The sequence below is a fragment of the Loxodonta africana genome, chromosome 12 (genome assembly GCF_030014295.1).
Source record: "Loxodonta africana isolate mLoxAfr1 chromosome 12, mLoxAfr1.hap2, whole genome shotgun sequence".
Classification (NCBI taxonomy): domain Eukaryota; kingdom Metazoa; phylum Chordata; class Mammalia; order Proboscidea; family Elephantidae; genus Loxodonta; species Loxodonta africana.
In genome coordinates, this window is record NC_087353.1 from 93,518,145 (window position 1) to 93,534,309 (window position 16,165).

At 47.8% G+C, this 16,165-nt stretch overlaps 1 protein-coding gene across 5 annotated transcripts in view; it reads right to left on the reverse strand.

Annotated features, from left to right (window-relative positions):
* Positions 1-11,766, reverse strand: part of CARD11 (caspase recruitment domain family member 11) — a 135,518-nt gene extending 123,752 nt beyond the window's left edge. For 3 of the 5 annotated variants that reach the window (XM_003416501.3, XM_023555927.2, XM_064295980.1), the window contains exon 1: positions 11,585-11,766. The gene's annotated coding sequence lies outside the window, so the exon portion shown is untranslated. Of the gene's footprint in view, positions 1-7,038; positions 7,220-11,575 lie in introns of all 5 variants that reach the window. The other 2 variants (XM_064295979.1, XM_023555929.2) reach the window with 2 other exon arrangements.
* Positions 11,767-16,165: the final 4,399 nt, after the last annotated feature.

Sequence of the window (16,165 nt, forward strand, 5' to 3'; positions counted from 1 at the left end):
AGGGTGGAGAAACAGGGTCATGGACTGAGAGTGAAGAGGGCCTCCTAGTCCCAAATAGCCTGATTCGGACACAACACATCAAAAGTTCAGTTTTCAAAATGTATTTTAAAGGAAGTTAAAAGACATATAAAATTATATAAAAATTCTGTACAAAATGGAAAAGTCCCTAGGTGGCACGAATGGTTAGCGCTCAACTGCCAACCTAAAGACTGTCTGGATCCACCTAGAGGCACAGCCGAAGAAAGTCCTGGCAGTCTGCTTCCATAAAGATTACAGTAAAAAAAAAAAGGATTACAGCAAGAAGACCCTATGGAGAAATTTTACTCTACATACATGGGGTCGCCATGAGTCAGAACTGACTCGACAATGACTAACGACAACATACAAAATGAAGGGGAAAAACCAGGTTGTCCTCCTCCCTGCCCTCTTTTTCTGCTGCGACTGAGCGACCTTCTCTAAGTGAATATTTACAGAAAACCATCCTGTCCTATCCATCACCCGTCTGTCAGTTTGTCGTACTGTGGTGGCTTGTGTGTTGCTATGATGCTAGAAGCTTTGTCGCATGTATTTCAAACACCAGTGGGGTCATCCATGGTGGACAGGTTTCAGTGGAGCTTCTAGACTAAGATAGAGTAGGAAGAAAGTCCTGGCAACCGACCTCCAAAAGTCAGCCATGGAAAACCCTCTGGATCAAAACAGAACACTGTCAAACTTGCTTGCTTTGGACACGTCACGAGGAGGGCTCAATCGCTGGAGGAGGGCATCATGTTTGGTGAAGCAGAGGGCCAGCGAGGGCGAGGGAGACCCTTGGTGAGAGCGACCGGCACCACAGCCACAACAATGGACTCAGATATGCTGGCAATTGTGAGGATGATGCAGGAGCAGGCAATGTTTTGTTCTGTTGTTCGTAAGGTCATGGAAGTCGACTTGACAGCTGATAACGACAGCAACAACCCTCCCTTATTAGGCCACATTCCTCTCCAACCAAAAACCTCTTCACACTCAGCACACATGGCCCTGTGAAAGAACCTCTCCTAAAACTATGGGCAGAAATGCTTTTCAAAGCTCAAGAACTCTCACAAGGATTGAGGAATCTCCCTGCGTCTCAGTCTATTGATCCGCCAACAGGATAACTGCGAGCGTTGGCTCCCAAAGGCACCATGGAGGTTAACAAGTTGGTTTTTGCAAAGCAGTTCAGACTTGAATATGGAAGGTGTGGAAAGAAATGCGAGGTATCATTATTATTCAGCTGAACATTTCTCCCTGAACCAAGTATACACAAATACCTTTTTTAAAAAAAGGCCATTTATTCTTAAAAGACTTCAGTGAATCACAAAATCCTTACTCAGAGGCAGGGAAGGAAACACAAATGCCAATAAAATGCAGTTTTACTTTGTACCAGCATTTAGTCACTGAAAGAACAATCTACTTAACCTCAAAAATATCGGCCCAGGGTTTCTGTTTACTCTCAGGTTAAAAAAAAAAAGGGGGTTGTCACTACCAAAGCTTATATAACAATGTTTACAGCAGCTTTATCGTAACTGCCCCCAAGCTGCAAACGCCACACGTGTTGATCAGCAGTAGGACAGATAAGTAAATGGAGGTAAATTTATACAGTACAATCAGAACAAAACCAAGCCTATTGCTGTTGAGTAGATTCTGACTCATAGCGATCCTGCAGGACAGAGTAAACTGCCCCATAAGGTTTCCAAGGCTGTAATCTTTATGGACGCTTTTACAATGCAATACTGTATAGCAATGGAAAAAACAACACGTTAGTGCTATACACTACATGGGTGGATTTCACAGGTGTCGTGCTGAGTACAAGAAGCCAGAGACATAAAAGAGCATACTGTATGATTCCATTCATAAGACATGGAAGGCCAGGCTAAACAAGAGTATCCCCGCTAAACCCACTGCCATCGAGTCAATTCCGACTCATAGCTACCCTATAGAACTGCCCCATAGAGTTTCCAAAGAGCATCTGGTGGATTCGAACTGCCGACCTCTTGGTTAGCAGCCGTAGCACTTAACCAATACGCCACCAGGGTTTCCAAAAACAAGGGGCTAGAGATTGGAAAAGTGGCTACTTTGGGAGCGTGGGATAGCAAATGCCAGTGGGGGGTGGAGGGTCATAAAGGAGCCCTGGGGGCCTGGGGAGGACCTGTATCTTGATCTAGGTGGTAGATGCATACTTGCATAGTGGAATGGTTGGTGGGTTTGAACCACCAACCTTTCGGTTAGCAGCTGAGCACCTAACCCACTTTGCCACCAGGACTCCTGGTAGATGCATGAGTTATGGAAACATTTATCAAGCTGTACACTGAAGATTTGTAAAGTGCCCTGTGTGTGTGTGCTGTAAAACCAGATGCTGCAGAGTCCTGTCTGACTCATGGTGACCCCGTGTGTATCAGAGTAGAACTGTGCTCCATAGGGTTTTCAGTGGCTTTTTTTTTTTTAAGATCGCCAGGCCTTTCTTCCAAGGCACCTCTGGGTGGACTCAAGCTGCCAATCTTTTGGTTAACAGCCTAGTGCTTAACCAGTTATACCATCCAAACACTTTGTGGTGAAATGAGTTCTTTTATGTGGCCTTTTGCCTTGGTTCTCTAACAGCTTGAGGGATTTTTCCCCTAAGCCCGGAGCAGTTATCTTTGCCCTAGTTCTCTACCTCAGAGGATTTGTTACTTTTGTCCAGGTTGGTTGACATTTCCTGGGTAGCTGTAAACAAGGATGGTTTGATACTTTTTCCCTGGCCCTGGGCCACAGCCTGCCATGTGATTGGTAAGCACCTTGCAGAGACTGGTCAATATACTACCCAAATGAATTAACTATGGGTTAAACAAATGAAGTTTCTGTAGCCTACTATGCAAATGAAGTATCTGTGGCCTACCAAGAGGGGATTGGTCAGTTCATGGCCCTGGTGGGAGGGCCATGCCTTGCAATTGATGAGGAGTTTTTGTATATATGCAGCCAACCCCACAGAGGTTTTTCAGACAGGAAGCAGGAAGAAGCAGAAAGGAGAAAAGGCAAGAGAAAAGAAGCAGAGAGAAAGGCAAGGAACCTCCTAAAAGAGCTATAACACTGAAGACATTGACAAGCCCAGGAAGGTCCCTGCAGTCGGTGCTGAGAGATGGCAGGGCCAAGAGGAGGCCTGCCCGGCTGAGAGGGAGCATGCACAGCAGAGAGAAGGGCCTGCTTGCTCGCATGGCTAAGAGGAGCCGAGAGAGCTGTCCTGCACTGAAGAAGGGAGGCTTTTGCCTACATGCTTCCTGATCCTGAATTGCACCCTGTTCTTAATAAACCACTGCTCTAAGTATGGTCTATGAGTCTGTGTGAGCTTTGCAACAGATCATCAAACCCAGCAAACAAGTAGAGAGCACTGTGGGAAGGATGGTTGGTGTCAGAATTGGTAAAAACGCTGGAGAGTGGCGGTATGTCTGACCTCTAGCTCGTAGGAACCAGCTTTGGGCTGACCCCGATCATTATACCCCCGTGAAGTTAGACAGGTTCCGACGCTACTATTACAACTACTACTACCATTTTATAGACGCCATGTGAACTATAATTAAAAAAAAAATCTGTTTTTCCAGATGGATCACCAGCTTTGCTTCTCCACCGCGGCGCTGAGGCCTTGTGATTTCAAAGGCAGGCCTCTTTAGAGACATGCAGCTGAAACCATAACTCACTGCAAGAAGAAAACCTCCCACTGCGAGGAGGCAGGTTGGCGACGGGGGAAATTAGGATGATGTCAAGTTGTGGAAGACTGGGGACAACCACTGCCACCCTCAACCTGAACATGACTCTTGTGAAATCCATTCATGTGGTGTATAGCATTCGTGTGTTTGTTTACCAATCGTCAAAGCGTCTATGTGGCATAGTGGTTAAGAGTTTGGCTGCTAACCAAAAAGTTGGCAGCTCGAATCCACCAGCTGCCCCTTGGAAACCCTATAGGGCAGTTCTGCTCTGTCCTAAAGGGTCACTACGAGTCGGAATTGACTTGATGGCAACGGTTTTATAGTTTAAAAAAAAAAAAAATCAAACAAAGGAGAACACAAAATAAAGATATAAATAAAATAATAATCAATACACATATATTTAATGAACAAAATATATTAATAAATATCAAAATTCTTCCTCTTTTTGGCCACCTAGCTTCCCTCCCTCTCCAGAGATCCTTACTATTAACAGTTTCTTACATGAACTAGTGTTTTCTTTCAGAAACTCTCTGTGTATCCCCAGAGGCCCACTTCGTTCCCATTAATGGCCTCACAGAATTCCATTCTGTGGATGGATCTACGTTGCTTTAGGAGTCCCCAGGTGGTAGAAACAGTTAAGTGTGTGACTACTAGCTGAAAGGTTGGCAGTTCGAACCCGTTCAATGGTGCCTTGGAGGACAGGCCTGGCGATCTGCTTCTGAAAGATCACAGCCAAGAAAACCCTGTGGAGCAGTTCTACTCCGCACGCGGGAGTCCCCGTGAGCCAGAATCGACTCTACAACAGCTAATAACAGCAACCCTCCTTTACCTGGCTCTCTTGAGGAACATTTAGGTTGTGTTCTGCTTCTGCCTACAATACACAACGCTGCAGCTGACATCTCTGAGCAAAAGCTTGGCACACTCGCTCAAGAGAATTTCTTAGAAGTGGAATTTCTGAATCAGAGGGTTTGCTCATTTGTAATGTTGGTAAATATTGTCAAATGAAGGGTGTGTAAGAGTGCCCATTTCCCACAGCCTTGCCAATATTAAGTTTTATCAAACTTTTAAATCTTTGCCGGTCTGACAGGCAAAAAAAAAAAAAAAAGGTATCGTCTCCGTTGTATTGGTTTGCGTGTATTTAATTATAAATGAAGTACACCTGACCCTCATTAATCACGAATTCCATATTTTTCAGTTCACCTGTTGCTGTCGTTAGGTGCCGTCACGTGGATTTTGACTCATGGCAACCCCAGGTGACAGAGAAGAACTACCTCATAATAGGGTTTTCTAGGCTGTAATCTTTCTGGAAGCAGATTGCCAGGTCCTTCTCCCACGGAGAGCACTTAACTGTTGCATCACCAGAGCCCTCTTGGAATTCGCCCACTTGCTAAAATTTATTTGTAACCCCACCATCAATACTCATGGGGCTTTCATGGACCTTCCTGGACATGTGTAGGGCAGTGAGAAATCTGAGTCGCCCGTTGTGGACATCCCCAGCTAAGGTCTAACAAGTGACACTCTGCCTTCTTGTTTCAGCTCTCATCCTGTAAACAAGTGTCCTTTTTGCCATCTATTTAGTGCCCCGCTTTTTGATTTTTGTGCTTTTGGGGGGGTGATTCTGTTGTTGAGAATGCCCCCCTAAGTATAGTGCTGAAATGCTATCTAGGGTTCCTAAGCACAAGAAGGCTGTGATGTGCCTTATGGAAAAGACACATGTGTTAGGTAAACTTTGTTTAGGTATGAGTTATAGTGCTATTGGCGAGTTCAGTGTTAATGATGAACAATACATTAGGTAAAGCACGGGTATGTATTGATCAGTTGAAGAAAGTGTCATGACCAGAGACTCGCAGGGACCTCACCCTGTATTTCACCTGCGGCAGTGGTTCAGTATTTGCTAATCCAGCGCTGGCGGCAATTTAACAATGACCACAAATAATGAGAATCAACTGTATGTTGATTGGTCTGTCCATATTCTGCTTGGTTATATCCCTTAGCCACTCCTCTACTGGTTTGAATTCTCTAATTCAGGGGTCGGGAAAACTATGGCCAAGGGGTCCATCCTGGCCAGCCCACACCACAGGCCAAATCTGGCCACGCTCATTCGCTTATGTACGTCTGCAGCTGCTTTGTGACAATGGCAGAGTGGAGTAGCTGAGACAGTGCTGAGCAGCTCACCCATAAAACCTAAAATATTTACTATCTGGCCCTTCACAGAAAAAGTTTCCCGACTCCTGCGTCTCATCAATGTATAAGAGCTCTTTGCAAACTAAGCAAATATTCCTTTATCATACATATTCTGTCCTACCTCCTATTTCCAAGTCCAAAGCATAACTAAGTCAGAAATAACACTTTAAAGCAGAAGACCCTGCAGCACGTTAACAGAAACGGTACCTTTGAAAAACACGTTAGCCGACAGTAATTCAGGGGCAGTATTTTTTTTATTCTTATGCGGCAGTGGTGGTTCCGTGGTTAAAATTCGTGCCTTCCATGAGGGAGACCTGTGTTTGATTTCCGACCAATATACCTCATATGCAGCCACCAACCGTCTGTCACTGGGGGCTTGTGCACTGCTATGATGCTGAACAAGGACGCCTGGTGTAACAATGGTTAAGGGCTTGGCTGCTAACTGAAAGGTCATTGGTTCAAAGCCACCAGCTGCTCAGCAGAAGAAAAGACCTGGTGATCTACTGCCGTGAAGATTACCCAGTACCCAGTATCCATGCCTAGAAAACCTTATAGGGGCAGTTCTGCTCTGTCACGTGGGGCTACTATGAGTTTGAATTGATTCGACGACACATAACAACATGATACTGAACAGGTTTTAGCAGAGCATCCAGCCTAAAATGGAGTAGGAAGAAAGGCCTGGCAACCTACTTCCAAAAATCAGCCATTAAAACCCCATGGGTCACAGTGGTCCAATATGCAAATGATCATGGCTTTGGGCTGTTTCACTGCTTATAGGCTGACTTGAGTTGGGGTGACTTGATAGCAGTTAACAACAACAACATTTTTATACCCATTTTACAGATGTGGCAATGGAGGTTCAGAGCCAACAAGTGACTTGTCTAAGGTCACACAGCTGGTAGGTGGTAGAGCCAGGATTCATGGCCCATCTGCTGGCTCAACTCCATAGCTCCTTCTACTATAGTATCTTTCCTCTTAGTGGACTGGGCAGTACCAGGGTCTGGCAGTGACTATAAAAAAACGAAGTCCTGACAGGTGGTGCCTTTGACACCACCAGGATATGTGGGGTATGTGGGGCAGAGCACAAGGGACATGGGTGTCCCCAGCCTTGTCACAGACATTGTTGCTGTTAATTGCTACCATGTCAATTCCGACTTACTGTAACCATGCGTGTGCAGAGTAGAATTGCTCCACAGGGTTTTCAAGGCTGTGATGACCCTCCAGAAGCAGATCGTCTGGGCTGTCTTCTGAGGCGCCTTTGGGTGTGTTTGAACTGCCAAGCTTTCGGCTAGTAGTCGAGTGCGTCAACTGCCATAGTTGGGTACAAAGACTGCACATTCCTGAGTTAGAGCAGGGGCAGGAAGGAAATTTACACCCGCAAAACAAAAACCACAGGGGACATGCAACCTGTTTCTAGGGGTATGGACTTTGCACCACTCTATCTGGCTCGCACATTCATGGGGAGCCTTTCCCACTGAGGAACGGCCCGTACCTGAGCACAGGTGGATGAGAGGTACAGGTGCAACAGATGTCCTGGGGGGACGGGGCTTGAATGTAGGGCTAGAAGAGGAAGTGATGAGTGGATGGATGGAGGAATGAGTAAGCGGACAGATGCATGGATGGATGGATGGATGGGCTGACGGGTGGGTGGGTGGATGACTGGTGAGTGGGTGGATGAATGGGTGGGTGAATGGGTGGATGGGTAGATGGATGGATGGATGGAGAGATGGATGGATGGGTGGGTGGCTGAGTGGGTGGATAAGTGGATGGATGGACAGACGGAGTGTGTGGTGGCAGAAATCGGAGAGCTTTTATTACCACTTGGCACTCGGCAACTGCCACCAATAACATAAATTTGACAGCAACCATTATAATCTCTGAACCTTTCAACAAATTACAACACTCCCCAAGACAGTTGCCCCATTAAAACCAGTGAGCCAAGAGCAGGCGTACCTCAAGGAAAGTACCAGGGAATGAGACACTGGTGTGGTCTTTGTACGTAACGTGTGCGCCAACCATGTTCTTCCCATGTGGCGCGGCATGAACGAACTTGCTGACACCGGGGAATTTGCTAGGTTTGATTTCTCTCTAGCAGAAAAGAGTTATTAAGCAGCTTACTCGAAAGTTATCTTTTTATTTTCTTTCTGTTTCTGTGTTTAAGTTAAATATTTTCTAGACTGGAAATGAGAGGATTATCTACAGGGTAGATTTACTGTGGGTAGTGGCGGTTCAGTGGTAGAATTCCTGCCTCCCATATGGGAGACCCAGGTTCAATTCCTGGCCAATGCACCTTGAGCAAAGCCACCACATGTCTGTTAGTTAAGGCTTGTGTGTCGCTATGATGCTCGAACAGGTTTCAGTGGAGCGTCCAGACTAAGATGGACTAGGAAGAGAGGCCTAGCAATCTATTTCTGAAAATCAGCCAACAGAAACCCTATGGACTTCAACGGTCTGATCCACAACTGAGCGTGAGGATGGTGCAGGACCGGGAAGTGTTTTGTCCCATTGTGCATGGGGTCCCCGTGAGGAGGGGGTCGGTTCCACAGCAAACAACAACAGACTTACTGAGCATCCGCTATTTACCAGACACATGATACACATTTAATCCTCATGGTCACTCGGTAAGACTGGAGTTACAATCAGGGAAACTGAGGCTGAGCCAGATTAAGTAATTCGCTAGTCTGTGTCCCAACCCAGGTCCAACCTCTTAACAGCTTCTAGCTCTTGGCAGTAACAGCACAGGGAATAATATGTCATATCTTACATTTTCTCATTTTATGCTTGATGTAACTGACAATGCTGGAAATAGTATTAATATCCTCATCTCACCGGGAAGAAACAGCTCTCAGAGCTTCAGTAACGACAGGCAGTCCAAGGTCACACAGCTAGGAAAGACGAGCAGCCAAGACTCGAACCCGCATCTTGGGCCACAGCAAGGTGCTCCTTCCCACCCTCTTACCTGGTCTCCAGACCCCAAAGAGGGACCCCAAATCTGGAACTGCCTATTGCTTTACTTCCATTGATCTGATTTTTTTTTAAAACACGAGGTTCACCATTCTGGTTTTGCAAAACAACAGCCACACTGGTCATATTCTGTGGCTGAGTGGTCTTCTGGGATGACCCACATCAAACCACACGTGACCAGCAGAAGGCTTTGCCTTCTAGACAGAATGAGGGTGCGAGGCAAGAGAGAACTTAGAGCCATTTTTAAGATGGGCCTCTATGGTCATCTGATTTGAAAGACTCCAATTTCAGCATATGACACTTCTTTTCATCATAATCTGAAAATCGGGACTCAATTTGGCCTTTCATGCATGAAGTATTGTAACCACCTTTTCATTCTTCACTGACTCCCTTCCCCTTCCATCCCCAAGCCACAGACTCGTGTCCTTTGAGTCCCGTGAAGCAAGCCTGTTCTTGGAAGGGTGGAGAAACACTCCCCTTGAGTGTGGAGAGAGGGTTCTTGGCATTGCCCCTTCCAGCATAATCTTAGTCTGGGCCCTTCTACTAACCCCTGAGCTCTCCCAATCCTCCCATCTCCCACCCTCTCTCCCTTCTCTCAATTCTTTCCCATTTTACGTGTGTCTTGGTCACACCGTGATCGTGGCACATGCAAGTGTATGACTTGAGCTACTCTGGTCCAAGAGCTCTGTATCTCTTACTTGTCTTTTGTGTTCCCCAAGAACAATGCCGCCCACAAAGTGAGTGTGTTGATGGGTTCAAACAAGTGTCATCGTGAGAGACTGATGGTTCATGATAGAATTCTCCCCTTCCAGGCAGGAGACCTGGGTTCCATTCCCAGCCAGTACACCTCGTGCACAGCCACCACCCGTCTGTCAATGGAGACTTGCGTGTTGCTGTGATGCGGAACAGGTTTCAGCCAAGTTTCCACACTAAGACTAGGAAAGAAGGCCTGGCAATCAACTTTTCCGAAAATCTACCAGTGAAAACCCTATGGATCACAACAGTCCAATGCATAACCGATCATGGGGATGGAGCGGGTCTGGGCAGCATCTCCTTCTGTTGTTTTTGGGGTCGCCATGAGTTGGAGCTGATTCCACGGCAGCTAACAACAACAGCAGCATCCTTAGAAGACGAGGTAGGTTTAGAAGTTCCCTGGAAAGTCAGGTAGGGGATCATTCCCGTGCAGATTCAAGACTGTTCAGAGTGGGGCTACCGGCCTTCCTTTTGGTCATAAAATCTACGTCCTTACAAACCATGGCCCGAGGGTGTAGGGAGACTGTGTCTTGGGCCACCCTTGTGGCCAGATTATCCTTGACCCATGGCAAAAACTAAAAAGCCAAACTAATTGCCATCAAGTCAATTCTGACTCATGGTGACCCCATGTGTTATAGGGGAGAACTTCTCCACAGGAAGAAGCAGATTGCCAGGCCTTTCTCCTGCAGAGCCGCAGGATGGGTTTGAACTGCCAATCTTTCAGCTACTAGTTGAGCAGAAACTGTTTATGCCACCACAGGACCTTTCTGACCCAGGCAGAACTATCATTTCTTTCCAGCTGCCTGGGGGTGGGGAGATCTGGTGATTCCCAGAAGACACAGAAGTGGAGAATTTTAGGAATTCCTGGCCTTGCATTAATTTATGGCCCACAGGACTTGCACACATACTGTGCACAGGGCGACAGCAATAAATACTGAGTGAGTGACTGACACTTATTTTCCTTTCTGGTAGGCTGATAACTTTACACCTTCCAGAGAAGTCATAAATGTCAGGAGAAAAGTTTTCCAAGGACAAATCAAAGGCTTTGCAGGCAGGCCAGGCTCCTGGAGGTCAGCTCCACCCAAGCTCCCTGCAGCCCAAGGCAGCCTTGGGGCAGGTCACTCTCCACCGCCCCAGGCCGTCCTGGGCCAGGAAGAAGAGGCTCGCAGCTCAAACTTCTCACATCCAGGAGCCCCAGCGGTGAAGGCCCTCCCAAGAAACATACCTCTGCCTCCCTTTTGCCCTCAGAGCCAGGAGCCTGAGGGGTCTCCCCCGTGTGAGGGGGCTTCTGGCCTGAGGCCACTGGGGCCTAATCCTGGCCTGTGCCCCTGCTGTCGCGTCCTAATGCCCTCCCCGGGGAGGCCTGTCCCTCCCCACCCCACCTCTGCAGCCGCCCTCCCTGCCTGAGTGAGCCCCAGCCGCACCTTCTCTCAGGAGCCTCTGAGTCAGGCCTGGCTGTGGTCTGGAAACTTCCTGTCCTTTCAGGTGTCAGAAAGGCTCTTTTCCTCCCTCGGGGGCAGGTGCTCCGACCAGGCGCCCGGTTGGGCCTCTGCCGCCCGGTCCCCCATTCATCCCCTGCCCCTCGGGACGCGTGGGGGCTCGGGGAGGCAGAGATGAGCAGAGACTTTAGAGATATACGGGGGAGAAGTACAGGGAGGTGGGAAATGGAGGCAGAGACAGATGTGGAAGAGAAAGGGGGTGGGGGAAACGGCAGAGGAAGGGGGAACTGGTGAAGGAGATGGCGAGAGGAGAGGGCTGGAGGTCCTGACAGGGCGTAGAGCGCGCCCCTCCTAGCGCGCCCCCCGCGCGCACTCCAGTCTCCGCCCTGCGCCGCGCCCCCTACCGCACTCTTTACCCCTGGGTCCTCACGGCGACCCCTCCAGCCCGCCAGCCAACACACTCGTCCCCTGGCACCCTCTCCAGACCGCTCCTCCCCAGGCTCCCACTTCTCCCTCGGCTACCCCTCCAGACCCCCTCACCTCGCCTACCTGGCGCGCTCATGCTCCGTGGTTGCCTCCAGCCGCGCCGCCGCCTCCTCCTCCACGCCGGCCTCCGGTTACCTCCTCGTGCCGGCCGGGCCCTAGTCCCCGCGGCCCGCACCCGTCCGGGGGCCGCTGGGCCGGGAGGGGGCTGTGAGGGGCCCCGGCGGGAATCCGGAGGCCAGAAGAGCCAGTAGAGAAAAAAAGAAGAGAAAGTGTGTCAGAGGCTGGGAGGGGCGGGGGAGGGAAATGCAAAACCCGACAGGAAGTGAGACTAAAAAAAAATGCAAAAGGTTAGAAAAGAAGATGGGGAGGCGGGGTTCTGGTCCAAGGCTTCCGAGGAGGATGGCCTTGAGGTGTAGGTGGTAAACTGGGGGTGGGCCCTACGGTGGGGGTACTGGTGGACCAGGGAAAGGTGGAACAGGATGGGAAGACCAAGGCAGGCCTGGGGGAGGGGGCAGACCACTGCCCCAGGTGGAGCTAAACTGCCTTCCCCAGCTCTGACCCCAAGAGGGCCCACTGGGGCTCAGCCAAGCTCAAGAGCCCACATGCTCCCTTGTGGGGAGGGATGCCCACTTTCTCTGTTTTCCACAGCCCTGTCCTGGGACATTTAGGGGGTCATCTTTGGAGAGGGACTTAGGGACGTTCTGAATTTCCAGACGACTCATCAAAATTTTGAGAGGAGAGTTTTCCCACAAAGGAGTTGGAAGCAAAGAAACCTTGGGCTTGGGCACCCCAAGCCTCTTCCCTACTGTCTTAGGCTGGGTTCTCTAGAGAAGCAAAACCAGTGAAGCATATATGTGCGTGTGTGTGTGTGTTTAAAGACAGAGAGAGAGAAATTTATCTTAAGGATATGGCTCACGCAGTTGTGGAGACTGGCAAGCCACAAGTCCTTGGATCAGGCATCAGGCTGGAGGGCTCTCCTGACTCACCTAGCTATAGGGGCTGAGAAACCCAAGATCGGCAGGTCAGACAGTAGGCTGCTGGCTCAAAGGCTGTGGAGGCTGACGAGTCCAAGATCGGCAGGTAAGATGGCTTGCTGCTGGCTCACAGGCTGCGAAGGCTGATGAATTCCAAGATCGGCAGGTAAGCTGCTAGCTCAAACCCCAAGAACCGAAGGTCAGATGATGAGGAACTAGATGCAGGATCCAGAGGTGAGAGCCTTGATGGAACACCCATTGATGTACTCAAGGCAGGTCACACCCCCAAAGAAACTCCCTTTCAACTGATTTGTTGCTAATAGCGGATCTCACCATGGAGCTGATTACATCATTACGTAACTGCTAAACTACATCATAACTGCCAAAGCACTGAGAATCATGGCCCAGCCAAGTTTACACTCAACCTTAACTATCACACCTCCCTCAGCGGTTGTTCTGGAAGCTCCCTGGGGCGTGCTTTGCAGCCAACACCCCTCTGAGAGGCTCTCACAACTCTCCAGGCATTTCACTGTGACATATCTTACCTGCGTCTTCCTCAGCCCCAAGGCCTTGGACCCAAATACAGTCATCACTAGCTGTGCTTTTAAGGTTCTGGTAAACAATATTTGTAAGAGAAATGTGGATCTTGTTTTAATAATTTACCCCAAAGGTTATTCGTAGGTTCTAGGGTGTGTTGCATTTTTCCAACAAGTGTAGGTGTTATTTCCCAACAGGTACAGGTGTATACTATGCACCACCCATCTATCAGTTTGCTGGACTGTGGTGGCTTGCATGTCGCTATGATGCTGGAAGCTATGTAACCGATATCTCCAATACCAGCAGGTTGAGCCATACTGGACAGGTTTCAGAAGAGCTTTCAGACTAAGACAGACTAGGAAGAAAGGTCTGGCTATGTACTTCCAAAAATTAGGCAATGAAAACCCTATGGATCACAACAGAGTATTTTCCAATATAGTGCTGGAAGATGAGCCCCTAGTATGGAAAGCGCTCAGAATACACAGTGGCCAAAACAATGGACTCGGGCATACCAACGATGGTGAAGATGGTGCAGGACCAGGTGACATTTTGTTTTGCTGTACACGGGGAGGTCATGAGTTGGACCTGACTCAATGGCAATTAACAACAGAAGCATACAGGCGGAAATGTCCTGAGGGTTTACCGGAATGGTGAGCTGAAATGTCTTCTCTACCCTATCAAGTAATCAGGTCCCATTCATTTGTCTCTGCTCTGCTTGATCAGACACACACAGGGAACCTCGGGCCTTTGTCTTCCATATGCGAATGTGCCACTGCCCCCCACGTTTCCTAGCCCCACGCTTCTCATTCTACCCTGCCTCAGTTTACCAAGCTCTTCTCCCTCCCCCACTTTTGATTCTCTTGTTTACAGCTGATTGTGTACCTTCTGAATCATGTTTTAAGTTCTTTGAGAAAAGTTCCTTGAATTCCTTAAGGGAAAGACATTCGATAAATTTAACGGTTGAGCAAGAAGATAAATAAATAATGGGAATTGTGGCCTGCGCGCGGAAACATCTGGGATCTTGGCCGTTTTGAGGAGAGATTGCACCGATTCTCATGGGCCAGGGCATGAAGGAGAACACGAGTTGGCTTTCTGCAGAACATGCTGAAAAATGTCATCCAAGCTGCAAAGAGATGTTTCCTAAAATAAACATCAAGGACCACAGCATCTAAGCCCTTAGTGCCCAGCAGCACGCCTGGCTGCCTGAAGGGGATCAAGGGAGTGTTAACCTCGGACTGGGTGAAGCCTTTAAGTCCGTCAGTGCAGTTTTAAAGGAGAACTCTGGTTCCCCCATGCAGGGTTCTAAGAGACATGTGTTACGGGTTGAATTGTGTCCCCCCCAAAGGATATGTTGAAGTCCTAACTGCTGGTACCTGTGATGACCTTGTTTGGAAATGGGTTCTTTGAAGACCTTATCAGTTAACATGAGGTCATACTGGAGTGTCGTGGGTCCTAATCCCACCTGAGCGGCATCTTTATAAAAGAGGAAAAGAGACAGAGACAGAAGACGGCCATTTTTGGACAGAGGCAGAGACTGGAGTGATGTGTCTACAAGCCAAGGAACATCAAGGGTCACAAGGAACCACCAGAACCTGGAAGAGGCAAAGGAGGATCTTCCCCTAGACCCTTCAGAAGGACCGTGGCCTTGCTACCTTGAATTCATACTTGTAGCCTCCGGAACTGTGAGACAATGCATTTCGGTTCTTCTGTGCCACCCAGTGTATGGTATTTTGTTACAGTGGCCACAGGAAACTAATACAGCATACCTTAAAACAACAGCACCGATTATTGAAATACATCCTCAGGAAAGTGCGCAAGTCCTTCATACAGACTGATGAATTTTCACCAAGTGAATATACCCAGGTAGCCCACATCTGTATCAAAAAATAGAAGTTCATCTGCTCCCCAGATGTCTCCCCTGTGACCCCCTCCAGTCCCCCTCCCAAGGGTCACTGCATTCTGACTTCTAACAGCATAGATCAGTTTTGCCTGTTTTTGAACTTTGTGTAAAGAGAGCCACACAGAGGTTTTCTTTTGGGTCTGGCTTCTTTCACCCAGTACTATGTTTTGGGGATTTATTGATGTTGTTGCATGCAGCTATCACTGAGGAGTCCATGGTGGTGCACAAGGTTAACATGCTTGGCTACTAACAAAAAGGTTGGAGGTCCTAGTCTTCCCAGAGCATCTCAGAAGAAAGGCCTGGCAATCTGCTTCTGAAAATCAGCCAATGAAAATCCTATGGAGCACAGTTCTACTTTGACATGTGTGGGGTCACCATGAGTTGGAATTGACTCAATGGCAACTTGTTTGGTTTTGGTTTTTGTAGTTCACTGAAGACATGCCTCTCTCAACCCTCAGCCCCAACATCTTATAATCCTTAAACATGCAGAAAGGTTAAAAGGATTGTATATGCATGTACAAAGAATCCGTGTATATGCTACCACCTGACTCTGCAATGAAGATTGGCATCTCTCTTCCCCCATCTCTGCTTGCTTAGTCTCTTTTACATCTGGAAGCAAATTGACTTAAGACACATCCTACACTAACATGGCCTCATTAACATAACAAAGAAAACTCATTCCCAAATGGGATTATAACCACAGGTATAGGGGTTAGGATTTACAACGCATTATTTTGGGGGATACGGTTCAATCCGTCACAACCCTTAAACATCTCATCATGCATATCATTAACTAGAGAGGTTTTTTTTTCAGGTAGAATTTACATATAGACTTCAGCTATATCATGAAATGAGTTTTGACAGATACACACACCGTGTAACCCAAAACCCTATCACAACAAAGAACTGGGTGGTTCAATGAGGCTGTCACTAGCCATACTTGCCTGTCAAACACCTGACATGTGGCTAATGCGACTGAGGAACTGAATTTCTCACTTGATTTTAATTAATTTAAATTTAAAATCTGACACTTGATTATGTTTTTGGAAAACTTTTAAATATGTTTAGATCCATTGGGGTATGTTGATCCACTTATTCAACTGTAAATTTTACAAAACCTAAATATAGAGCAAGTAGTTCCAAAGGCAATTTAGTGTTGAAATGGATTTGCCGTAAGTATAAAATACACGTTGGATTTTGAAGGCTTAGTATGAAAAGAAGAATGTAAAATGT